The 26,071-nt window shown below is 50.0% G+C and overlaps 3 pseudogenes; 2 read left to right on the plus strand and 1 right to left on the minus strand.

The window, feature by feature from the left end:
• Positions 1 to 7,450: 7,450 nt before the first annotated feature.
• Positions 7,451 to 10,117, plus strand: LOC129017502 (zinc finger SWIM domain-containing protein 5-like; annotated as a pseudogene).
• Positions 10,118 to 13,153: 3,036 nt separating this feature from the next.
• Positions 13,154 to 14,140, minus strand: LOC129018031 (CMT1A duplicated region transcript 15 protein-like protein; annotated as a pseudogene).
• Positions 14,141 to 24,700: 10,560 nt separating this feature from the next.
• On the plus strand, positions 24,701 to 24,882 carry LOC129018419 (small nucleolar RNA U3; annotated as a pseudogene).
• Positions 24,883 to 26,071: the final 1,189 nt, after the last annotated feature.

Raw genomic sequence — 26,071 nt, forward strand, 5'->3', positions numbered from 1 at the left:
GGAATGAGGCGCGGAGCTCCCGGTTAGCGACTTGCCTATACACAACGCCCCATCTCCTGAGTTCACTTGCAAGGCCCACCCACTGTTCCACTCATTCAGCACCGGTCCATTCCACAGGCAGTTCCCCCGAGCCGGCCGGGTTCCACCTTCTGGCTGTTTCAGCTTCCTGAATTTCTTATCCCACCTACCCGCAACAGCCTTCTGGATGAGCCTGGCGGGACACAAGGCGAGCCCCTGGTACTTAGGAATGTCCACTAGTCAGGGTCTGCACAGTTGCTGCAGCCAGCCAAACATCTTGTTGGGGAGGAAGGAGAGGGATCTCTGGTGACTGGGGAGAGCCCAGGTCCAGCTTTTTGGGGCTAGAGAGCTACACTGTGGAGGGAGCCACACCCTGTTCTCTGAGTGACCAGTGAGGACCATACTCACTGTGCACCAACAATGACAGACATTTCTTTCCTGGACTCCCAGGAAGTTCTCCTCAGACCAGAACTTAGTCCCCACCTCCCAGCAGCTGCTCAGAATATATAGTCTCTTGGCCAGGCACGGTGGCTTATGTCTGTAATATCAGCATTTTGGGAGGACAAGGCAGGAGGATGGCTTAGGCAGGGGGATGGCTTGGCCAGGAGTTCTAGACCAGCCTGAGCAAGACGGTAGACCTTATCTCTACAGGAAAAAAAAAAAAAAAAAAAAAAGGCTAAGCCTGGTGACGCATGCCTGTAGTCCTAGCTACTCCAGAAGCAGGATCACTTGAGACCAGGAGTTTGCAGCTGTAGTGAGCTATGTTCATGCCACTGTACTCCAGCCTGGGTGACAGATGAAGACCCTATCTCTATAAAAAATTATATATAATATTATATATTACATATAATCTCAGCAGGTGGGGAGACCTGGGTAGGTTTTGTAAAGAATGAGTTCACTGGAGTCCCCTGCAAAACTCTACCTGTGGAACCCAGAGCCAAGGCCTTGCCACTTCCTCCCCACTGGCCAAGGCACAAGTGGCAAGTGGGCCAAGGATAAGTGCTGGGGGACACGAGGGTGTCCAGCCTGTTAAAATTGTCACTGCAGATGTCGTGCTGGCCTCGGAGCAGTAGGTCTTGGAAAACATCTGCTGCTGCCTGCCTGCCCTGATGGTCTCAGAGATAGGGTGAGGAGTGAATGATTCAGGGCAGGGCGCCACAGCTGATCAGCTGATGGCTTGTTTGGGCACAGCAGATTCAATTTTTTCCTTTTTTATTTCTTTTTTTCTTTTTTTTTTTTATACAGTCTTGCTCTGTTGCCCAGAATAAACTGCAGTGGTGTGATCTCAGCTCACTGCAACCTCCACCTCCCAGGTTCAAGCAATTCTCTGCTTCAGCCTCCCGAATAGCTGGGACTGCAGGCTCACACCACATGCCTGGCTAATTTTTTGTATTTTTAGTACAGACGGGGTTTTGCCATATTGGCCAGGCTGGTCTTGAACTCCTGGCTTCAAGTGATCTGCCTACCTTGGCCTCCCAGATGCTGGGATTACAGGTGTTAGCCACCATGCCCGGCCTAGCAGATTCAATTTTTAACAATCTTCCTTCTCTGTCCCACCTTGGAGCCCTCCTGATTTTGTCTGTTTATCTGGTAGGGCCTGCTGTGCTCTTTGCAGATGTGACCAAAGCTCTGAAGCACAGGGTCCCCATCTGATCTTCCCTTGCCCCTCAAATGTGGCACCCTCCTTCAGCTTGTATGTCTGGGCTTCATGTTCTGAGGCAGGAAACTGGATATTGCTGAGGTACAGCCGCTCAGCTGGGACCACAGGAGGCAGAAGAGGAGGGTTAGAAACAGGAGAGGACATAAAGTGGTCACCTTCTCATCAAGGACTGGCGCCTAGCCTGGGAGGCCTCCTTCCTGCTGAATATAATCACAATAACACAATAATAACAGTAGCTCCCAGTTCTTGCCCATTTACTGTATGTCCCTGTCAGGCATGCTGCAAGTAAGTCATATCCATCATTTCATTGAATCCTTTCAGCAATCTGTGAGGTATGTGCTGTGATGATGTTCATTATACACATGGTGCTGGTAGAAGTTAAATTACCCAGACCACACTGCCAGAAAAAGCTAGGATTCCAACACAGGCCTTCTGACTTCAGATACCTCTCAGATGCTTTACTGGCCTTGCAGGGGTTTTTCTCGGTGGTGCTTCAATGCCCCATGGAGCACGACCTCTCTGATGACCTCATAACAAAACTCTGCAAGAGAACCCCAGCAGGGTATCAGGCTGGAGGAGTGTGTACGTGTGTGTGGAGAGGAGCGTGTGTAGAGAGTGATTGGGTGCATTCTGGATAAATCAGAGTGCCAAGAGGGACTCCCTCAAACTTCCAAGGTCCTTTCAGTGTTGGACAGCCAGGAGAAGGTGGCTTCCTCAAGAAAAGAGTTACTGTATTGCTGGAGCCTGTCTGCCCTGGCTCCTTTCAGATCTGTGGGTAGAAAACAGCCAGTGGCTGAGCTGGGAGTTCAAGAGGAGCCCAGGAGCATGCAGGCCTACAAGTCTGTCTCCAACCTGTCTGCTGATGAGAGCAGCTTGATGAGAGTACAGCTCCCCACTAGGGATCTCAGAGTCTGCTGGAAGTGACATAGCTTATAAATGGGGGCACAAGGAACATGCCTGTTTCTCATAGGGGACCCAGCACCAGGGCAGTGCCAGATACACAACGGGAGCACAATACATATTTGTGGATGGACAATGCCCATTTTTATTTTTCTTATGCCCGGAAACACCCTGGGCGTTTCTCTGTTCCCACGCTCCCCACGGGGATAGATGCCACCCCTCCACGTTGCCTCCTCAGCTGGATGGCTGACCCCGGCAGGGCAGTGCCCTAGCTTTCTCTCGCTTCCCGCCCTGCACTCTTCCTCCATGTGGCCCGCGCCTTCACTGCCCTCCTTCTCCTCACGACTAGTTCTCTGCTTTTCCCTGGGCCCGCAGGGCTGTCCTTGCCTTGGGTGGGGCCTCGTTATCTGGGCGGACCCAGGCTGGGGGGTTCGGGCTGGGGCCACGTCCTTCAGAGGTGGGGTCTGCATTCTGGCCGTTGACAGCTCCTCAGGCACTGGGCGTGGCAGTGGGTGCGGGGATGGCAGGATCGGGCTCATGGGAGGCTAGGAAGACAACCAGGTTTCGGGTGGGCTGGTCCTGCAGGGACTGGGATCTGGGTACAGGTGCTCCATATGGCTTCAGTGGGACCGGGTGTGCCACCAGGCTCTGCAGGGACAGACCAGGGAGGGTGGGCTGCCTGCTCCATGGCACGTCCCCACCTGCAAATCGGGGTCTGGGGTGGGAAGGGACTTTAGTTGCCACTTCCTCCATTGAAGGACAAGGGGTTCCTTGAGCCTGAGGACAGCTAAGTCAGGACAGACACAGGCAGCAAGAAGCAGGTGAGTGTCTCTGTCCACAAAGCCTGTGCCCTGTAATCCTGGCTCAGGGCTGAGCAGGTGTGTGTGTGTGTGTGTGTGTGTGTGTGTGTGTGTGTGTTTGTACCTGTGCCCTGAGCAAACTCCTTATGTGTCTGCATTACGACAGGAGTGGGGAGAGACTAACCTTGTGCATTCCCTCCAGGGGCTCCGCTGGCCTCTGCATAGGAGGAGTCTGGGAAAGGGGTCCTGGGAGCCTGGGGGAGGCCTGGGGGATGGGGGCTCAGGCCCCGTGCTGCCTGGCTTGCTCTTGGCCAAGGGAGAGTTCTGCTGCTTTTTCATCCTTGTTCTCTCTTCTACCTGTGATGTGAAGGGATGTCAAGCAGGCCAGCTGAAATTAGCAGACAAAGATTTTAAAGCTCACATACATGAAAAGAGATCGTTGAAGTCCAGTAAATGATATATATGTTTAAGTATTTAGAAGGAAATATTTATTGGTGTCTTCAATTTACTCTGAAATTCATTCCCCCCAAAAGGAGGATTAATAATGGATAAAAGAATGGATAGGAGGATTGATATTTGATAAAGCAAGTGTAGTAAGTAATGTTAATGGCAGAATCTATGTGGTTAAAGGCAGACTCTATCTAGGTTTGCAATAATATAAAAATCAGAAATTGCAGTAGAGGAGAACTACAACGATGAACTGTAAACTCTAGAACTAAAAAAAATGCAATGTCTAAATAAAAAAATTCATCAATAGACTTAACAGCAGAATGAAGATAACAGAAGAAGAGCAGTGAACTTGAAAAAAGATCAGTATTATTGAATCTAAAGAAGAGAGAAAAAAGATACTTGAAAAAAAATAGTCTCGCCGGGTGTGGTGGCTCATGCCTGTAATTCCAGCACTTTGGGAGGCCGAGGCGGGCAGATCATGAGGTCAGGAGATCGAGACCATCCTGGCTAACATGATGAAACCCTGTCTCTACTAAAAAAATACAAAAAATTAGCCAGGCTAGGTGGCAGGTGCCTGTAGTCCCAGCTACTCGGGAGGCTGAGGCAGGAGAATGGCGTGAACCCGGGAGGCAGAGCTTGCAGTGAGCCGAGATGGCACCACTGCACTCCAGCCTGGGCAACAGAGCAAGACTCCATCTCAAAAAAAAAAAAAAAAAAAAAAAAAAGAAAGAAAAAGAAAAAAAAGTCTCAGAGACCCTCAGAACAATATCAAAAGTTCCAACATATACCTATTATAATTAATTGGAATCCCAGAAGAAAAAAAGAAAGGGGATAAGACAAAATATATGTGGACAAATATTGTAGATCTTCATAGAGATTTGTATTACACTGACATACATTTGTCAATATTTAATAAATATACACTTAAAATCCACCAATATAATAATTTTTGTCCCAATGGCAAAAATGAATTCAAATACATTTAATAGAGTATAATATACACAGGAATCCTGTTATTCTACTGCTCAGTAATTTATCACAAAGAGAACACATGCTTGGAGCTACCACACAGTCCAAGAAAATGAAATAAAAATAACAATCTGGAAATCCCTCTCCTGAAGGTCTGCTCCCTAACCACTGCCCATCTGTCTTGTCAAAGCAAAGAGTCACCTGGTTTCTAGCAGCCCCAATTAGTGTTGCTTGTTTCATAAATGGATGCATGGAAGGCCATTCAGTAGGAATGGTTTCGTGTGTGGCTTCTTTGGCCCAGCATTCCATTTGTGACACTCCTTCATGCGGTTTCATGAAGCAGTTCATTTCTTTTCCCTGCTCGGTGGCGCTCTGCATGAATATGGCACATCTATCAATTCTACTGTTGATGGACATTGGTTTGTTTCCAGTTTGGGGCTGTTAGGAATAAAGCCACTGTGAACATTCTTGTTAATTTCTTTTGGTACACATGTATATTTTAGTTAAGTACAGCCCTACAAATAAAATAGCTTGGTCATAGTAACTGCATGTGTTCAAATGCAGTGCATGTCACTAAAAATGTCAGCTAGGAGGAAAAAGCTCAAGAGCTCTATTGTAAAACATGTTGACTATAGTTAACAACAATGTGGTGGCCGGGCGTGGTGGCTCACGCCTGTAATCCCAGCATTCTTGGAGGCCGAGGCGGGTGGATCACGAGGTCAGGAGATCGAGACCATCCTGGCTAACACAGTGAAACCCCTTCTCTACTAAAAATACAAAAAATTAGCCGGGCATGGTGGTGGGCGCCTGTAGTCCCAGCTACTTGGAAGTCTGAGGCAGGAGAATGGCGTGAACCCGGGAGGCAGAGCTTGCAGTGAGCCGAGATCGTGCCACTGCACTCCAACCTGGGAGGCAGAGTGAGACTCCGTCTCAAAAAAAAAAAAAAAAAAAAAAAAAGTGGTAATATTTGAAATTGCTGACAGCAGATTTTAATGTTCTCAGCAAACACACACAAAAAGATAAGTATTGATTGGCCAGGCACAGTGGCTCATGCCTGTAATCCCAGCACTTTGGGAGGCCGAGGTGGGTGCATCACAAGGTCAGGAGTTTGAGACCAGCCTGGCTAAGATGGTGAAACCCCATCTCTACTAAAAATACAAAAATTAGCCGAGCCTGGTGGCAGGCGCCTGTAATCCCAGCCACTCAGGAGGCTGAGGCAGGAGAATCACTTGAACCTGGGAGGCAGAGGTTGCAGTGAGCGGAGATTGCACCATTGCACTCTAGCCTGGGTGACAGAGGGAGACTCCATCTAAAAATAAAAAAATTTAAAAAAAAAAAGATAAGTATCTAAGCTAACTGATATGCTAGGTAGCTTGATTTAGCCATTCTACAATGTATGTCTGTGGCTATATATCTATATATACAGATTTAGCTATTCTACAATGCGTGTCTCTGTGTGTATATATGTATAATGTGGTACACCACAAATACACACAATTTATCAATTTTTGTAATTCCAAAGATTTTTTTGACTAATATACAACCCAACCACAAGTTTAAGAGCATTCTAATTAGATGTCCTTTCCAACACCTGATTTTGTCAGTCTTTCTTTTATATATTCTGGTTAGTGGGTAATGTTATTACATTTTTATTGATTTTGGTCTTCTAATTATTAAAATGCCAGAGCCCATTTTCATATATGTTTATTGAAAATGTATATAATCAGGCTGGGCATGGTGGCTCATGCTTGCAATCCAAGCACTTTGGGAGGCCGAGGCAGGCGGATCACTTGAGGTCAGGAGTTTGAGACCAGCCTTGCTAACATCATGAAACCTCGTCTCTACTAAAAATACAAAAAAATTAGCCGAGCTTGCTGGTGGGAGCCTGTAATCCCAGCTACTCGGGAGGCTGAGGTGGGATAATCGCTTGAAGCCTGAAGTCGGATGTTGCAGTGAGCCGAGAACTTACCATTGCACTCCAGCCTGGGTGACAAGAGTGAAGCTCCATCTCAAAAAAAAAAAAAGTAGCTACTTGGTTGAAAGGCTGAGGTGGGAGAATGGCTTGAACCCCGGAGGCAGATGTTGCAGTGAGCCGAGAACGCACCACTGCTCCAGGCTGGGCACAAGAGCGAAACTTCGTCTCAAAAAACCAAGCCAAAACAAAACAAAAAAGAAAATGTATATAATCATATTTTCAGGGATCTGCGCAATTTTTTTTTTTTTGAGACAGAGTCTAGTAGCTCTGTTGCCAGGCTGGAGTGCAGTGGCACGATATGGGCTCACTGCAACCTCCACCTCCCAGGTTCAAGCAATTCTCTTGCCTCAGCCTCCCGAATAGCTGGGATTACAGGCACATGCCGCCATGCCCAGCTAATTTTTTTTTTTTTTTTTGAGACAGAGTCTCGCTTTGTCACCCAGGCTGGAGTGCAGTGGAACGATCTCAGCTCACTGCAAGCTCCACTTCCCGGGTTCACGCCATTCTCTTGCCTCAGCCTCCCAAGTAGCTGGAACTACAGGGGCCCGTCACCACGCCCAGCTAAATTTTTTGTATTTTCAGTAAAGACGGGGTTTCTCCATGTTGGCCAGCATGGTCTTGATCTCCTGACCTCATGATCCGCCCACCTCGGCCTCCCAAAATGCTGGGATTACAGGCATGAGCCACCACACCTGGCCAAGACTACTCTTTAATTCCCAAGGCCAGCCACTGTGGTTTGAGCAGGTGCCACAGCCTGTGTTCGAGTTGATGCCCCACATTCCCATGGTTATCCAAAAGAGGCCCTCAGACTCACAGTGGCCATTATTAATACTCTGAGGTTCAGCAGTGGTGGCACCTGAAAATCTACAAGCATCAGAAGAAAGAAGTGCTGCAGAGAGGAACCACAACCATCACAAACCTGGAAGGCTGGGTGGGCCACCCCCTGGATCCCATCGGCTGCCTGTTTCTCACTTTGACTGAGACCTGCCTCCTGAATCATGACGGCTATCTAGATATGAATGAAAGCAGACCCCCCGTGTACCAACATGTACCTGTGGCTGTAAGCTCCCCAAACAGCAGTGAGTCCTACTTGTCATTGGCCCTGGAAGCTGCATCAGGTGCACAGGACAAGGTGTGCCATAATGAGGAGCAGCTCCTCAGTCAACTCCAAGAGCTGCAATTGGATGATGACCCAGTGCAAACATTCTAAAAATAGTGCATCTTGCTGCTGGAAGGGGGCCATTTCAGGGATCTGGGAGAAGTCATCCACCGAGAGAGCGTTTCCATGCATATCTCTGCCAAGTATTTGTTCTCAGCTCTGCTGTCTCACGATCCAGACCCCACCTGTAAATTAGGCTTATGTGTCATAAGGTTACCTGTTTTAGAAAATTCATGTTGTGCAGCTGACACGTCCCTCACTCACCGTATGGTGTCTCTGGTGCCCAGCCATTATCCTCCCTGGTTCAGGCTTGGACACTTGGAATCACAGCGGTGGAAACTGGCCTCCACCATGCTGACTGCTGCCAAAGGAGACACTTTGAGGCTCTGAACAATTCTGGAAGCAATGCGGAAGCACATTCATTCTTCCCAAAATGCGTTCAAGATTGCTACTCCCACTAACAGTAGTACTGACAGCACCCTGCTCAACGTGGCCCTGGAATCTGGGTTACAGGTGATGAGATGACCTTATCATCCCTTAACTCGAGATGTGGAGAGATGGTACAATGGTTGGTGACCTGTGCTACAGAAGTGGGTATCGCCCACCTCCCTCTACTCCCACGGGAAAGGAGTTTCTATACCCTACTCTTAGGACAGAACAACGAATCCTTGGAGCTCTCATATTCCTATTCCTGATGGTCTAAGAAAGGATGGGGCTGCTGGTGGGAGAAGATGGCCTCTGTTCAGCCAGCCCAAGTTCTGTCCTCACTGCTTAAACCAACCATATGCTGATGTCAGCAGCACTTTGACCCTCTCATCAGAGACATGTCTAAGAGAATGAATTTTCAGCTGCCAATACTCAAGTGTGCCCTTGGGAGGTAGTGGGCCTGGTGGTTTTGTCCCCGTCCCTGTCCATGCTTGTGAGAAACCCCAGACACCTTGGAGGCTCAGGACACTTTCTAAAGCCCAAAGCCCCAGCACAAGACTCTACCCTGAGAGGCCTCACTTCAGCTAGAACCCCTGGCAGATCTGCAACCCTGGCCTCGGGGCAAGGAAACCCCAGGCTCTACTACTCCATCCTTGTGAGGGGCTAAGAGCAACTGCAGAAACCTTCAACCCTCTGACCTGAGGAAGGAAGGGATAGGAAGAGACCCCAAACAAGGTTTGGCCATCTGGGATGCTTCCCTTGCCCTGGTTTGCCTCAGATCATCTCAAGGTTGCCGAGGAGGAGGGAGAACTCATCTCTGCAGGCCAAGTTCAAACCCCACACAGTAATCTGGGCTGACCTGAATCAGGATCCAGATGGCCACGGCTGAGCTCAGGCTCTCCCTGACAGGTGTGCGGGCCCCAGGGAGCATCTTGCAGAGCTGGTACACACTCTTCATCCCTACTGAGGCTGCTAGTATTGTAGCTGCCACAGCCATATCCCACACCACTATCCTGTGCCTCAGTCTTGACTATCCACAGCGGGAGGAACTGGCTAGCTGTGCTTGCACACTGGCCCTGCAGTGTGCTATGAAGCATCCACAGAGCTGTGCCCTGTCAGCCCTTACACTCTGTGAGAAAGACCACATTGCCTTTGAGGCAGCCTGCCAGATTGCCACTGAGGCTGCTGCCGGTGGCATGACCCATTCACAGCTGTTCACCATTGCCTGCTACGTGGAGCTCTGTGGCTACGCGCTCTGCGCCTTCAAGCTGGCCTCATTGGCCATGAGCCATCTTAACCTGGCTCATAACCAGGATACCCACCCAGCCATCAATGATGTGCTCTGGGTTTGTGCCCTCAGCCACTCTCTGGGCAAGAATGAGCTGGCAGTTCTCATCCCCCTGGTGGTGAAGAGTGCACATTGCCATGGTGCTTTCAGACATCCTGTGTGCAAGGCTGCACGGTGACTGCACCTGGCCTGGCTGGCACCCCAGGCCACCGCAGCTCTGGAAAGCTCATCTCCACTGACAGAGCTCCATTGAGCAAGTTGCCGATGCAATGCTTACATCAACACACTACACCTAACACACATCAGCCATTGCCAGTATGGACAGTTCATTGAGTTTCTAAGCAAGGCTTGGGCGACCCTCCTGCTGCCCTAGGATGGCTACTTGCAATTTGCCCTGTTCATCAGCAACCACAAACAGATCTACAAAGGCAAGAAAAAGCTGATGCTGCTGGTTCAAGAGCCCTTTGGCTGAGAAAGCAGACAGCTCACCGTCCAGGCAGCCTGGATCCCCAGGGAGTATCAGGTCAGGCCAAAAACACTGAAACATTTGTCCACTCTGAGAGGACTCTGAGCACCTGTGGCTAAGGCCAAAGGATCACAGGGCTAAGGATGGGGAGAGTCCAATTCTAGTCGAAATGTATACCTTGGCAAGCTTCTCACTACAGCCCACTGTCGATGGAGGAATTAGGCCCTGCAAATCAACCAGAAACCCCCACGATATGCCACCTTCTGCCCCTATGTCCTGCGTGTCTTGGGCATTGGCCCTGTCTTCCTTGGCAAACACAGAACACTGTTCCATCTCAGAGATTGCTTAACCAGAGAAATAGATGCATTTATGGTACTGTAAAAACTATAGTATATGTGTTGCCAATTACTGTAAAGTCATAAGTATTTATAATCCTGGTTCTGATTTGATGGGCCCCTGAGGTAGCTGTGGGTGGGAGGATATGCTTATTGTCTGAGGAGACTCACAACCATTTCTCAGGTTTCCCTTGCAGAGTGTATGCCGTTACCAGTGGGATAGTAGGTGTGCCAAGGAGAAAAATGGCCAGTTAGAAAAAATCCCAAGACTAGTCTATGCAGAATCTCTCACCTACAGACAGGGCATTAATAGCCCAGTGGTGGGTGAGCGGCAGAGGCCAGGACTGGACTCAGACTTTTGCCTCACAAAGCTGTGAGGACTCTGAAGCTCCTGCCCCTGCCTCACACAGCCTCACCAGGAGTCTGCTGAGCACCTTTGAAACAAGTGCAGGGAAAAGATGAAGGTCTGGGAAGCCACGGAGCTCACAATATTCATCGACACTGGTCACCTTTGTGTTAGAGAGTGTGTGTATCTGTATGACTGAGTCCATGTGTCTATGTGCATAGATATATCTGCGCATGCCTGTCTGTATGTGCACATTATATGTTGATGTGTATGTATGTCAGTTCTATGGCTGTGTACCTGTGTGGATATGTGCACACTGGACTGTGGGTCTCTGTGTGAGGATGTAACATTTGCGTACATGTGAGGGTGCATATCTATGTGTAAATGCCGTCATGTTTTGCATGTATAGTGTGTGTGTATCTGGGCACACATGAGTGCATGTGTAGAAATATGTGTCTGTGTTTATGCTTGCTCTCCATGCATCTGTGTTTTTATATGTGTAACTGAGCGTATTTCTACATGTAGGGATGACTGCGTGTTCATCTTTGAGGATCTGCATGAATGTGCCCTTTTTGCGAGATTTCTCTTCCCATTCGTCTTAAATCTCTCTCACTAGTTAAATGTTTGTTCCCCATCTCTGTGCCTCCTCTGTTCATTCCCTGTCACCAAACAAGCTTCTAAGCACCAGTCTCCCTCTGCCATCAGATTGGCTGCTTTCGCTGCACAGTTCCCTTCTCGCCCCGTACCTGCTTTCTTCCCCTGCCTTTCTATGTCAAGCTTCCTCTGCCTGCTTTTGTCACAGTCTCATTGCTTGCTGACTTGGAAGCTAGGGCTGGTCTGCACTTAGCCTCTCCCTTCCTAATTTCTAGCCCTAGTGAGCAGCCCTGTCTTAGCCCTGGCTGCCCTCCACAGTGTATCATGTTCCTGCTACCTTCCCGACCCCTATGCTCAGCCTGGAATTGTTGGAGGAGACAGCAAGGACATTCAGAAGAGTCAGTTGCTTACCAGTGCCTTCGTGTTTACTCTTTTATGTGTTAGATCCTGAGTTGGGGGTGGGGTTTGATAAAGAAGGGGTGGTATAGCTAGAATGCGAACTAAGAACTTTTCCATCTGCTTTACTTTTTCTTTTGTTGACAAACTGTCACCTTTTCTACTCCAAACTGACCAAGAAGTTGTATTTGCCATTTGTGGCTACTCAAGTCCTACTGCCCAGCCAAGGGTGCCTACAATGTCTCAGCCCAATGGGTTGGTTAAAAAGAGAGAGAGTGAGAGTGAGAGAGAGAGAGGGAGGTCACTCTCATTTTTGTATCACAGTTGCCCTTCTTTTTAGCAAGTATGTGAACTCACAGTGCTTTTCTATGAATAAACCATGGATCACATGAAAGATCATTTTTCTTAAAGAAAACAAAAATTGTCTAAATTTTTGTTTAGACAATTTTGTTTAGACAATCCCCAGAGGGGACCAGCAAATACTTAATAGAAGATTATAGATTTCCTGTGAGTGCATATGGCTCGGGGTGACCTGATTCTGTAAAGCAAATGTTATTGTCCTCCTCAAATTCATGTGTTGAATTCTATGTGATGGTATTTGGGGGTGGGGCCTTGGAAGGTGATTAAGTTCATGAAGGCAGGGACCTCATGAATGGAATTGCTGCCCCTATCAAAGGGACTGCAGAGAGCTCCCTCATCCCTTCTGTCATGTAAAGACACAGTAAAAAGATGGCTGTCTATGAACCAGGAAGACAGCCCTCTGCAGACACGGAATCTGCTGACCATTTGACTTTGGATTTTACCATCTCCAGAACTGTAAGAAATCAATTTTCTATGGTACCTAGTCTATGGCATTCTGTTTTGACACCCAGATTAGCTAAAGTACCAGCATGTCAACTTGCACACATAATTCTTGGAAACTCTGAGGCCAAATCCTTGATGGCAAAAGGTGATTGATCTGCCGGAGGCATGAGCCTACATCATCCCTCTTTCCACAATAAACCAGAGAGTCAAAACAGGCAAGAGTGGGTCAAGGTCTTCTAAAAGCCATACCTGAAAGGTTTCCAAATAACAGTTGACTTGATGGTAATTCAGTCACACAAACAACCACAACAAAAGACACAACTTTCAGAGATTTTCAGGATAGCCTCAAAAACACCATCTAATATTAGGGAGTTCAAAAAGGTGAGAAGTTTCAGAAATCAAACTTTATTTATATTTCATTTCATAAACTTGTAATTCTAACACTATTAATAAATGCTAGGGCAGGTGGTGGCATGGAGAGCCTGGGGCACAAGGGCTGTCTTTTAAAGCTTTGCTTGCTGTACCCTTTGGAGCCACCTCCTGGTCCCTTCACCCCCTGCCCACCTGTTAAGAGCCCGTTCGGGGCAGCACATTAGGGGCAAACAGCCTGGATACCCAGTTGCAGACACATATCCATGCCTGGAGGAGGAGATTGCGTCTGAGAGCAGGAGGAACTGCTGGAACTCTTCTTCCCAGCCTTCTTTTAATGCTCTTGCACACCTCCTGCACACAGATAGATCCCCACCAGCATTAGCACAATAAACAGGACCTGAAGCAGCAGGGCTGTGGTTCTAGTGAATGAGAGAAGCCTCTCTCCAGCAAGGGAGAAGAGTCCAGTCTGAATGCCCTGGTCTCTGCCTGCATGTTTGCCACCATGCCCAGGACTAGGGGCAGCATGGGAGCTGCTGGCTGGGGCTGTGCTTGTCACCCCCTCCCTCTCGCTTCTCTCTCCAGCCATGCTTTCAGCTCCAGGGTTAAGGCCAGTGGCTACAGTAGGTTCCATGATTTCAGGCAGCTCCTGGCTGGGCTGGTCCTTGGCTGGAGCTCCCTCCAGCTCCAGTGCTCTCTCTGGAGGGGGCTCTTCCCATGCCGGCTCTGGCTCTACAGCTGGTGCTGCAAGTGCTCCTATTTCTGCATATAGACCAGGAGCTGAAAAAGGAGAAAGGGTCACCAGCATCAGTCACTTTCCACTGGAATTTCCAAACACAGAGACAACCTCACTGAATTCAAAGGAATTCCAGCCCAAAAGCACCGCCCCTGCAAAGTCTTCCAGGCTGCAGCCACCTCACCATGTGTCTGTGCCTCCATGGGCTCCTGAATCTCCTCCTGGACAGGGACAATGTGCAGATGCAGCCCCAATGGGATCTCTGGTGTGGCCTGGCCTGCTAGGGCCTGCCCCGGGCTGCCCTGTGGTACCTGGGTGCGCCTTCTTACAAAGGGCCACAGGCATCTGGGGTGAGGGATGAGCCTTCTTCGGCATCGTCAGAAAAGGCTCTCACTCCCGCCATTCCTGAAGCAGCAACCTCTCAAAGTGGGGAAGCAACACAAGAACATCTTGCTCTCTTGAGCGTCTCCCACCAAGTGAGCTGGTTATGGGCTGACCCTAGGATATGGGCGCCTGGTTACCAGAGTTCTAAGTTCTGTTCGTGTGTGTCATCAAGGAAGTGAGGTCGCTTCTTTAAGGTTCTGTCCCCTCGGCCCCCTCCTTCCGTAAGACCTACTCAGGACTCCACTGGGCTGCTGACTGCTCACCCTCCCCACAGGTCAACTCCTTACCTATACACCATTATGTCCACCCAGGGCCTGTTTGGACACCTGTGCCTGATGTTCACCAGGGGCCAGATGTCCTCAGGCCTGATGTTCACCTAGGGCCTGATGTCTGCCTTGGGCCTATGTCCCTTTTGGGACCTTGTGTTCACCTGGGGACTGTATCCAGCTGGGGTCTGATGGCCTACTGGGTCTTGTTGTTCACCTAAGGCCTTGTGTCCACCTGGGGTCTGGTGATCACCTGGGGCCTGGCCGTGTACCTTGGGTCTAATGTCCACCTGGAGCCTATGTATCTAACTAAGGCATGGTGTCTACCTGTGGCCAAATGTCCACATGAGTCTGGTGTTCAACATGGGCCTGCTGTCCACTTAGGGCCTTGGTGTTCATCTGGGGCCTGCTTGTCAACTTGGGGCCTGGTATACACCTTGAGTTCAGGGTCCACCTGGGACCTGATGTCTGCCTGGAGGACTGACGTCCTCCTGAGTGAGCTGGGAGGATCTCTAGAGCTCAAGAGGTCAAGGCTAGAGTGAGCCGTGATTGCGCCACTGCCCCTTAGTCTGGGTGACAGTGAGACCCTGTCTCAAACCAAAAACCACACAAATTATATAGCTATACAAAAATATTTTCTTTCTTTTTTTTTTGTTTGTTTTTTGAAATGGAGTCTCGCTCTGTCCCCCAGGCTGGAGTGCATTGGCGTGATCTCGGCTTACTGCAAGCTCTGCCTCCCAGGTTCACGCCATTCTCCTGCCTCAGCCTCCCAAGTAGCTGCAACTACAGGTGTGCGCCACCATGCCTGGCTAATTTTTTTTTTGTATTTTTAGTAGAGGTGAGGTTTCACCATGTTAGGCAGGATGGTCTCGATCTCTTGACCTCGTGATCTGCCCGCCTCGGCCTCCCAAAGTGCTGGGATTACAGGTGTGAGCCACCACACCCAGCCTAAAAATTAACTGAAGATTTAAATGGAAGACCTCAAAATATAAAAATCCTAGAATAAAACCTAGGAAATACCATTCTTGACATTGGCCTTGCCAAAGAATTTTTGGCTAAGTCTCCAAAAGCAACTGCAACAAAACCAAAAATTGACGAGTGGGATCTACTTAAACTAAAGAGCTTCTGCACAGCAAAAGAAACTATCAATAGAGTAAACAGACAACTTTCAGAATGAGAGAAAATATTTGCAAACTGTGTATCTAATATCCAGAATTGATAAACTAAACTTAAATCAACAAGCAAAAAACAACCCCATTAACAAATGGGCAAAGAACATGAACAGACACTTCTCAAAAGAGGACATACAAGTGGCCAACAAACATACAAACAATTCTGATCATCACTAATCATTAGAGAAATGCAAATCAAAACTTCATTGAGATACCATACCATCTCACACCAGTCAGAATGGCTACTATTAAAAAGTCAAAAAATAACAGCTGCTGGTGAGGCTGTGGAGAAAAGGGAACACTTATACACTATTGGGAATGTAAATTAGTTCAGCCACTGTGGGAAGCAGTTTCGAGATTTCTCAAAGAAACTCAAACAGAGTTAACCCAGCAATCTTATTACTGGGTATGTACTCAAAGGAAAATTCTACCAAAAACAGACATGCATTTGTATATTCATCACATTATTCACAAGAGCAAAATTATGGAATCAACCTAGATGCCCATCAATGGTGGAATGGATAAAGAAAATATGGTACATATGCACCATGGAATACTACACAGCCATAAAGAGAAGGAAACCATGTCCTCTGCAGCAGAATGGCAGGATGGACACTGCTGGAGGCCATTATTCTTTTTTTTTTTTTTTTTTTGAGATGGAGTCTCACTGTGTCACCCAGACTGGAGTGCAGTGGTGTGATTTTGGCTCACTGCAAGCTCCGCCTCCCAGGTTCACACCATTTTCCTGCCTCAGCCTCCCGAGTAGCTGGGACTACAGGCACCCGCCACCACGCCTGGCTAATTTTTTTGTATTTTTAGTAGCAAAGGGGTTTCACTATGTTGGCCAGGATGGTCTTGATCTCCTGACCTCGTGATCCACTCACCTGGGCCTCCCAATGTGCTGGGATTACAGGCGTGAGCCACCGTGCCTGGTGGAGGCCATTATTCTAACTGACCAATGCAGGAATAGAAAACCTTACCACGCTTTCTCATTTATAAATGGGAGCTTAATATTGAGTACACAGAGACACAAAGATAGGAACAATAGACACTGGGGACTCCAAAAGGGGTGAGGAAGGGCAGGGGGCAGGGCCTGAAAAGCTAACTATTGGGTACTATGCTCACTACCTGGGTGATGGAATCAACTGTACCCCAAACCTCAGCATCACGCAATATACCACTGTAACAAACCTGCACATGCACCCCTTGAATCTAAAAGGTGTGTGTGTGTGTGTGTGTGTCTGTGTGTGTGTGTGTGTGGTGTGTATGGGGAGAAGAGAGGCAGAGAGAGAGGGAAAGACATAACCTACCATGGAGTACTTTGGTGAAGTAAAATGAAAGTTATTTTAAGTAAAATGCACACGGCTACTGGTTTTTCAAAAAGACGATGAACCATCTGACTTTCACCAGTTTTTTTTTTTTTTTCTTATTTTTTTGGCTTCCTAATTCTGAGAGAACAAGTCTATGACAATTAGGTCTAGACACACAATATTTTGTGAAGAGTATAAATCAGTCACATATTTATATTTGTAATTTTATAGATTTAACGATGAATGAATATAACTCTTCAGGCAAAACGAGTGGGTTTCCTCAAATACAAAATGTTTTGCAAACTAATCCAGGATGTTCATAAAAACAAACCAAAAAATCACTCCAGCAGGAAATACTATTCTTGTGATCATGACTGGAAACTTTGTGTCTCTTCCTTGCAATCTCACTACAACAAGATTACACCACAGAAGGCCACTCCTGAAAATGTTAATTGCCTTTTCATATCCACTCTGGCAGATGCCTCGGTCCACGGCGGCATCAGGGGTGTCATTCTTGAATGATGGCTTTTTAACTGCTTTCTTCAATTTCCCATTACCATTCCTATTTCCTTTACACTAAACCTCCCGCAAGCAACCGCCTCCCTCTGGCTTCTTATTCTTTCCCGTGTCCTCGGCAGCGTGGCTGACGGGCTGGGGGAGGCTGTAACTGAGGAGCCTTCCTTCATAGCATGGTCCAGTCTCAGAACGGGGTGGGGGCAGAGTGGGCAGAGTAGCGGGAATAACAAACAGGGATCTGAGGCCAGTTTACACTTTGGGAGCCTCTATTATTGGTCAGCAGCGTGACAGGTTTTTCTTCAGTTTTTTGGAGACAGGGTCTCGCTCTGTCACCCAGACCAGGGTGCAATGGTGCTATCACAGTTCACTGCAGCCTCAAACTCCTGGGCTCAAGCAATCCTCCCACCTCAGCCTCCCAAAGTGCTGGGATTCTGTTTTTTTTGTTTTTTTTTTTTTTTGTGAGCAACAAGGCTGTTTATTTCACCTGGGTGCAGGTGGGCTGAGTCCGAAAAGGGAGTCAGCAAAGGGTGGTGGGATTATCATTAGTTCTTATAGGTTTGGGATAGGCATACAAATTACGTTCTCAAGGGCAGGGAGAATATTACAAAGTACCTTCTTTTTTTTTTTTTTTTTTTTTTTTGAGATGGAGTCTCGCTCTGTCGCCTAGGCTGGAGTGCAGTGGTGCGATCTCGGCTCACTGCAAGCTCCACCTCCCAGGTTCACGCCATTCTCCTGCCTCAGCCTCCCGAGTAGCTGGGACCACAGGCGCCCGCCACCACGCCCGGCTTTTTTGTATTTTTTTTTTTTCATAGTTTATAGTTTATTTATTTATTTATTTATTTATTTTTTAATTTCTGAAGTATTTATTGATCATTCTTGGGTGTTTCTCGGAGAGGGGGATATGGCAGGGTCATAGGATAATAGTGGAGAGAAGGTCAGGAGATAAACACATGAACAAAGGTCTCTGGTTTTCCTAGGCAGAGGACCCTGCGGCCTTCTGCAGTGTTTGTGCCCCTGAGTACTTGAGATTAGGGAGTGGTGATGACTCTTAAAGAGCATGCTGCCTTCAAGCATCTGTTTAACAAAGCACATCTTGCACCACCCTTAATCCATTTAACCCTGAGTTGACACAGCACATGTTTCAGAGAGCAGGGGGCTGGGGGAAAGGCCATAGATCAACAGCATCCCAAGGCAGAAGAATTTCTCCTAGTCAGAACAAAATGGAGTCTCCTATGCCCACCCCTTTCTACACAGACACAGCAACAATCTGATCTCTCCTTCCTTTCCCCACACTTCCTCCCCTTCTCTTCAACAAAACCGCCATCATCCTCATGGCCCGCTCCCGATGGTCGCTGTCTCTTCGGAGCTGTTGGGTACACCTCCCAGACAGGGCAGCCGGGCAGAGGCGCTCCTCACCTCCCAGACAGGGCGGCTGGGCAGAGGCGCCCCTCGCTTCCCAGACGGGGCCGCCCGGGCAGAGGCGCTCCTCTCCTCCCAGACGGGGCGGCCGGGCAGAGGCGCTCCTCACTTCCCCGACGGGGCCGCCCGGGCAGAGGCGCTCCTCAGTTCCTCCCAGACCGGGTGGCAGCCGGGCAGAGGCGCTCCTCACCTCCCAGACGGGGCGGCCGGGCAGAGGCGCTCCTCACTTCCTCGACGGGGCGGCCGAGCAGAGGCGCTCCTCACTTCCCAGAGGGGGCGGCCGAGCAGAGGCGCTCCTCACTTCCCAGAGGGGGCGGCCGGGCAGAGGCGCTCCTCACTTCCCAGACGGGGCGGCCGGGCAGAGACGCTCCTCACTTCCTCCCAGATGGGGTGGCGGCCAGGCAGAGGCGCTCCTCACCTCCCAGACAGGGCGGCCGGGCAGAGGCGCTCCTCACTTCCCAGACTGGGCGGCCGGGCAGAGGCGCTCCTCACCTCCTAGACGGGGCGACCAGGCAGAGGCGCTCCTCACTTCCCAGACGGTGTGGCGGCTGGGCAGAGGTGCTCCTCCCTTCCCAGATGGGGCAGCCAGGCAGAGGCGCTCCTCACTTCCCAGACGGTGTGGCGGCCGGGCAGAGGTGCTCCTCCCTTCCCAGATGGGGCAGCCAGGCAGAGGCGCTCCTCACTTCCCAGATGGTGTGGCGGCCGGGCAGAGGTGCTCCTCCCTTCCCAGATGGGGCAGCCAGGCAGAGGCGCTCCTCACTTCCTCCCAGACGGGGTGGCGGCCAGGCAGAGGCGCTCCTCACTTCCCAGAGGGGGCGGCCGGGCAGAGGTGCTCCTCACTTCCTCCCAGACGGGGTGGCAGCCGGGCAGAGGCACTCCTCACCTCCCAGACGGGGCGGCTGGGCAGAGGTGCTCCTCATCTCCCAGACGGGGCGGCCGGGCAGAGGTGCTCCTCATCTCCCAGACGGGGCAGCCGGGCAGAGGTGCTCCTCACTTCCTCCCAGACGGGGTGACGGCCGGGCAGAGGCACTCCTCACCTCCAGACGGGGCGGCCGGGCAGAGGCGCTCCTCACCTCCCAGACGGAGTGGTCAGGCAGAGGCGCTCCTCACTTCCCATATGGGGTGGCGGCCGGGCAGAGGCGCTCCTCACTTCCCAGATGGGGCAGCCGGGCAGAGGTGCTCCTCACTTCCTCCCAGACGGGGTGGCAGCCGGGCAGAGGCGCTCCTCACCTCCCAGACGGGGTGGCCGGGCAGAGGCGCTCCTCCCTTCCCAGACGGAGTGGCCAGGCAGAGGCGCTCCTCACCTCCCAGAGTGGGCGGCCGGGCAGAGGTGCTCCTCACTTCCTCCCAGACGGGGTGGCGGCCAGGCAGAGGCGCTCCTCACCTCCCAGACGGGGCGGCCGGGCAGAGGCACTCCTCACCTCCCAGAGTGGGCGGCCGGGCAGAGGCGCTCCTCACTTCCCAGAGTGGGCGGCCGGGCAGAGGCGCTCCTCACTTCCCAGAGTGGGCGGCCGGGCAGAGGCGCTCCTCACTTCCCATAGGGGGTGGCAGCCGGGCAGAGGCGCTCCTCACTTCCCAGATGGGGCAGCCGGGCAGAGGTGCTCCTCACTTCCTCCCAGACGGGGTGGCGGCCAGGCAGAGGCGCTCCTCACCTCCCAGACGGGGCGGCCGGGCAGAAGCGCTCCTCACCTCCCAGACGGGGCGGCTGGGCAGAGGCGCTCCTCACCTCCCAGAAGGGGCGGCTGGGCAGAGGCGCTCCTCACTTCCCATATGGGGTGGCAGCCGGGCAGAGGCGCTCCTCACTTCCCAGACGGGGTGGCGGCCAGGCAGAGGCGCTCCTCACTTCCCAGATAGGGCAACAGGGCAGAGGCGCTCCTCACTTCCTCCCAGACGGGGCGGCCGGGCAGAGGTGCTCCTCATCTCCCAGACGGGGCAGCCGGGCAGAGGCGCTCCTCACTTCCTCCCAGACGGGGTGGCAGCCGGGCAGAGGCGCTCCTCACATCCCAGATGATGGGCGGCTGGGCAGAGGCGCTCCTCACTTCCCAGATAGGGCGGCCGGGCAGAGGGGCTCCTCACATCCCAGACGATGGGCGGCCAGGCAGAGACGCTCCTCACTTCCTAGACGGGGTGGCGGTGGGGCAGAGGCTGTAATCTTAGCACTTTAAGAGGCCAAGGCAGGAGGCTGGTAGGTGGAGGTTGCAGAGAGCCGAGATCACACCACTGCACTCCAGCCTGAGCACCATTGAGCATTGAGTTAGCGAGACTCCGTCTGCAATCCCAGCACCTCGGGAGGCCGAGGCAGGCAGATCACTCGAGGCCAGGAGCTGGAGACCAGCCCGGTCAACACGGCGAAACCCCGTCTCCACCAAAAATACAAAAACCATTCAGGCGTGGCGGCGCGCGCCTGCAATCCCAGGCACTCGGCAGGCCAAGGCAGGAGAGTCACAGGAGCCCGAGGCAGGGAGGTTGCAGCAAGCCGAGATCCCGGCAGTACAGTCCAGCTTCGGCAACAGAGGGAGACCGAAAAAAGAAGGAGAGGGAGACCGAAAAAAGAGGGGAGAGGGAGAGGGAGAGGGAGAGGGAGAGGGAGAGGGAGAGGGAGAGGGAGAGGGAGAGGGAGAGGGAGAGGGAGAGGGAGAGGGAGAGGGAGAGGGAGAGGGAGAGGGGATTCTGTTTTTTAACATAAAGTGAAAAGAAGGTTATGGCAAAGATACAAGATGTATATACTGTGGGTAGATTCTTGTTTTAAGACATCTGACTGCTGATATGACAGAAACTCCCAGCCCTGCTAATTTACTATCTGGGCTAGGTCTTGGCTGAGGCTAGGTTTTTCTTTTTTTTTTTTTTTTAAGACGGAGTCTCGTGTAGCCGCCCAAGCTGGAGTGGAGAGGTGTGATCTCCACTCACTGCAACCTCCACCCCCAGGGTTCAAGCAATTCTCCTGCCTCAGTTTCCTGAGTAGCTGGGATTACAGGCATGCACCACCACGCCCAGCTAATTTTTGTATTTTTAGTAGAGACGGCTCTCAAAGTTTATACTTTGGGAGGCCCCCTAAGTATAAACTTACCTCAGACCCCTGTTTGTTCTACTCTTTCCTCCATTCCTCGTTCCTTCCTTCCTTTTCTTTCCCCACCAGTCTCTCTCTTTCCAATTTTTTTTTTTTTTTTTTGAGACAGGGTCTTGCTCTGTCGCCCAGGCTGGACTGCAGTGACATGATCACAGCTCACTGTAGCCTCGACCTCCCAGGCTCAGATGATCCTCCCACCTCAGCCTCCAGAGTAGCTAGGGCTACAGGTGTGAGCTACTGTGCCCAGCCATTTTCTAGCTTTTCATTAAGGTAACTGACTAAACTGCTTGATTGTTATAAAATATGTGCTGCTTTAAGCCACTAAATTTGTAGAAAGTTGTTACAACAGCAGTAGGAAACTAACACAATAGACAAAAGGTTTCAATAGACACTTGAGCAAACAAGATGTGCAGGTGGAAAACAGGCACATGAAGAGATGCTCAATCTTATTACTCAATGTGAAAATGCAAATTAAAACCAAAATGAGACACTACAGCACTACATTGACTAGAATGAATAAAATTAAAATGACTGATCACACCAAGAGTTAGCAAAAATAAGGAGGAATCGGAACTCTCATACAACTGGTGTGAAGGTGAGAGGTGACAACCTGCCAGCAGCCCTCGCTCGCTCTCGGCGCCTTCTCCGCCTCGGCGTCCGCTCTGGCCGCACTTGGGGAGCCCTTCAGCCTGCCGCTGCGCCGTGGGGGCCCCTCTCTGGGACCGAAGCCCTCTCCCTGTGCTTGGGGGAAGTGAGGAGGGAAAGGCGCGGGCGGGAACCGGGGCTGCGCGTGGCGCTCGCGGGCCAGCGCGAGTTCTGGGTGGGCGCCTGCTCGGTGGGCCCCGCACTCGGAGCGGCCCGCCGGCCCCGGGCAGTGAGGGGCTTAGCTTTAGCACCCGGGCCAGCAGCTGCGGAGCCGAGATTGTGCCATTGCACTCCAACCTGGGCAACAAGAGCAAAACTCCATCACAAAAAAAAAAAGGGAATTATGTTTTCAAAGTTCATGTTGTAACATGTTGCAGAATTTCACTCCTTTTTCAGGCTGGAGTGCAATGATTCATGACAGCTCACTGCAGCCTTGACCTCCAGGGCTCAGGTGATCCTTCCACATCAGCCTCCTGAGTAGCTGGGACTACAGGCACATGCCATCACACCCGGCTAATTTTTGGGTTTTTTTGTTTTGTTTTGTTTTGTTTTTTGTAGGGAGAGGGTTTCACTACATTGCCCAGGCTGGTCTTGAACTCCTGGGCTCAAGGGAACCACCCGCCTAGGCCTCTCAAAGTGGTGAGACTACAGGCATGAGCCACCACACCCAGCTGTTTTCTTTTTTTTTTTTCTTTTTCTTTTTTTTTTTTTTTTTTTTTTTTTGACATGGAGTCTCGCTCTTTTGCCAGGCTGGAGTGCAGTGGTGTGATCTCAGCTCACCGCAACCTCCGCCTCCCGGGTTCAAGTGATTCTCCTGCCTCAGCCTCCCAAGTAGCTGGGATTACAGGCATACGCCACCACGCCCGGCTAATTTTGTGTTTTTAGTAGAGACAGAGTTTCTCCATGTTGGTCAGGCTAGTCTCGAACTCCCAACCTCAGGTAATCTGACCACCTCGACCTCCCGAAATGGGATTATAAGCGTGAGCCACCGCACCCGGCCTGAAAACATAATTCTAAGTGAAATAAACCAGATACAAAAGGACAATATTGCATGTTTCCACTTATAGAGATAACTGCAAGAATCAAATTCATAGAGACAGAAAGTAGAGTAGTGGTTAAAGGGTCTAGGCAGAGGGAGGAAAGGGAAGTTTGTTTTATGGGTACAGAGTTTCAGTTTGGGATGTCGAAAAAGTTCTGGAGATAAATAATGGCGATGGTTACTTACCATTGGTTACATGAATGTACTTAATGCCACTGAATTGTATATGTGAAAAATGGTTAAAATGATACACTTTGCCGGGCATGGTGGCTCAAGCCTGTAATCCCAGCACCTTGGGAGGCCAAGGCGGGCAGATCACGAGGTCAACAGATAGAGACCATCCTGGCCAACATGGTTAAGCTCCGTCTCTATTAAAAATACAAAAATTAGCTAGGCGTGGTGGTGCACACCTGCAGTCCCACCTGCTCGGGCGGCTGAGGCAGGAGAATTGCTTGAACCCCGGAGGTGGAGGTTGCAGTGAGCCGAGATCGCGCCACTGCAAACTCCAGTCTGGGAGACAGAGTGAGACTGCATCTCAAAAAAAAAAAGGTACATTTTATGTCTATTTTATACCATCCTCCCTAAAAAAATTATTTTAAGAGTCAAGATCTCACTCTGTCGATCAAAGCGCACTGCAGCTTCGGACTCAGCCAGCTTCCCTGGCTCAAGCAATCATCTCGCTTCAGCCTCCGGAGTAGCTGGGACTATAGGCGGTGCCACCACACCCAGCTCATTTTTTATTTATTTTTTCCTTTTTTCCCTTGGTAGAGGCAAGATCCCTAGGCTAGATTGCCTAGGCTGATCTCGAACTCATAGAACAAAGGATCCTCCCGACTGGGCCTGGGCGTGGGCTCTCAAAACGCTGGGATTACCGGATTACAGGCTGGCGCAGCACACCAGGAGCAAACACTTCCCGCTTTAAAAACTCAGGTTGTGATTGGCTGTCATTCTGTATTATGCTAATTAAGCATGCCTGTTTTTTAAACTTTTTAAATTAAAACAATTTTTTAAAATTACGTTTCCACTTAAAACGTTAAAAGTTGTTGTTAAGTGATAGTATTCGAAAAGATGTTATTGCCAGTCTATTTTCCTGTTTATTTCCCAATGGAATCAGAAAGAGCGAAATTATCTCGCCATCAATTCAAAGTGTGCGGCATATTTAGACCCAGTAGAGGCTGGGAGCAGAGAGTTAAAACTATATTTTCAGGAATCATTTGTATAGTTTTTTGTTGGGGGAGTTTTTCGGGACGTGTAGAACGTTGGAAGCCACGAGGAGGAGTTGTTGAGTTATGTTTGAGTGTAAAGCTGGTTCTATTGGCGATCGTTCTTGTTTCTTTCTTGGTGGATGAGAGAGAGAGCGCTGTCTGAGTGGTTTTCTTTAAAATTTTAATGAAAGAAAGCGGCGTGGCTGGGTATGTAGATTCTTCCGTGTTGTTTGAGGTTTTCTTTGCCTTATACGAAGGTCCTTTGCTTTCATTTTGGGGATGTTGAATCTGCTGTTTTGTCATGTTAACAGATTGGATTCTGTCACATGTCCCACTTTCTTGTTCCATATTTTTTTCTTTTCCCTTTCTCGCTACTTCTCCTGCCCCCGGTTTTTTTTAAACTTACTATTTTTGGATACGGTAGCATTTGATAGCGGTCGCTCTCTGGGTTTCCCCAATTCGAAACGCTTTGCTGTTCCTACGTTTTGAGCAATGGGATACAGCCAACAGTATAGGTGGCTTTCTTTAAAGAGAGTTACAGGCCGAGGGCGGTGGCTCACACCTGTAATCCAGCACTTTGAGAGGCCGAGGCGGAGGGATCACGAGGTTAGGAGATCGAGACCATCCTAGCTAACATGGTGAAACCCCATCTCTACTAAAAATACAAAAAATTAGCCGGGCATGGTGGTATGGGCCTGTAGTCCCATCTACCTGGGAGGCTGAGGAAGGAGAATCGCTTGAACCCGGGAGGTGGAGGTTGTTGCAGTAAGCCGAGATCACGCCACTGCACTGAAGCCTGGGCAACAAGAGCCGGGGGCGGGGGCGGGGGTAGGGAAGAGAGTTACAAAGGAAAGCAATTTAGTATTCTAATTACTCTTGGGTGCTATGCTTATTTCTTTTATGTTTCTTTAGTAAAATAAATTTTTTTTTTTTTTTTTTTTTTGAGACGCGAGTCTTGCTCCCAGGCTGGAGTGCAGTAGCTCGATCTTGGCTCACTTCAACCTCCACCACCTGGGTTCAAGTTATTCTCCTGCCTCAGCCTCCCGAGTAGCTGGGATTAGAGGAGTCGGCCACCACGCCCGGCTGATTTTTATACTTTTAGTAGAGACAGGGTTTCGCCATATTGGCCAGGTTGGTCTTGAACTCACGACCTCAGGCGATCCGCCTGCCTCAGCCTCCCAAAGTGCTGGGATTACAGGCATGAGCCACCACACCCAGCTGTAAAATAAAATCTTAAATTAGCTTTTTCCTTTTTTTTTTTTTTTGAAACGGAGTCTCGCTCTGTGAGTTCGAGACCAGCCTAGGCAATATAGCAGAATCCCGTCTCTACCAAGGGGAAAAAAAATAAAAAATAAAA

This window comes from Pongo pygmaeus, chromosome 19 (assembly GCF_028885625.2).
Source record: "Pongo pygmaeus isolate AG05252 chromosome 19, NHGRI_mPonPyg2-v2.0_pri, whole genome shotgun sequence".
NCBI lineage: Eukaryota > Metazoa > Chordata > Mammalia > Primates > Hominidae > Pongo > Pongo pygmaeus.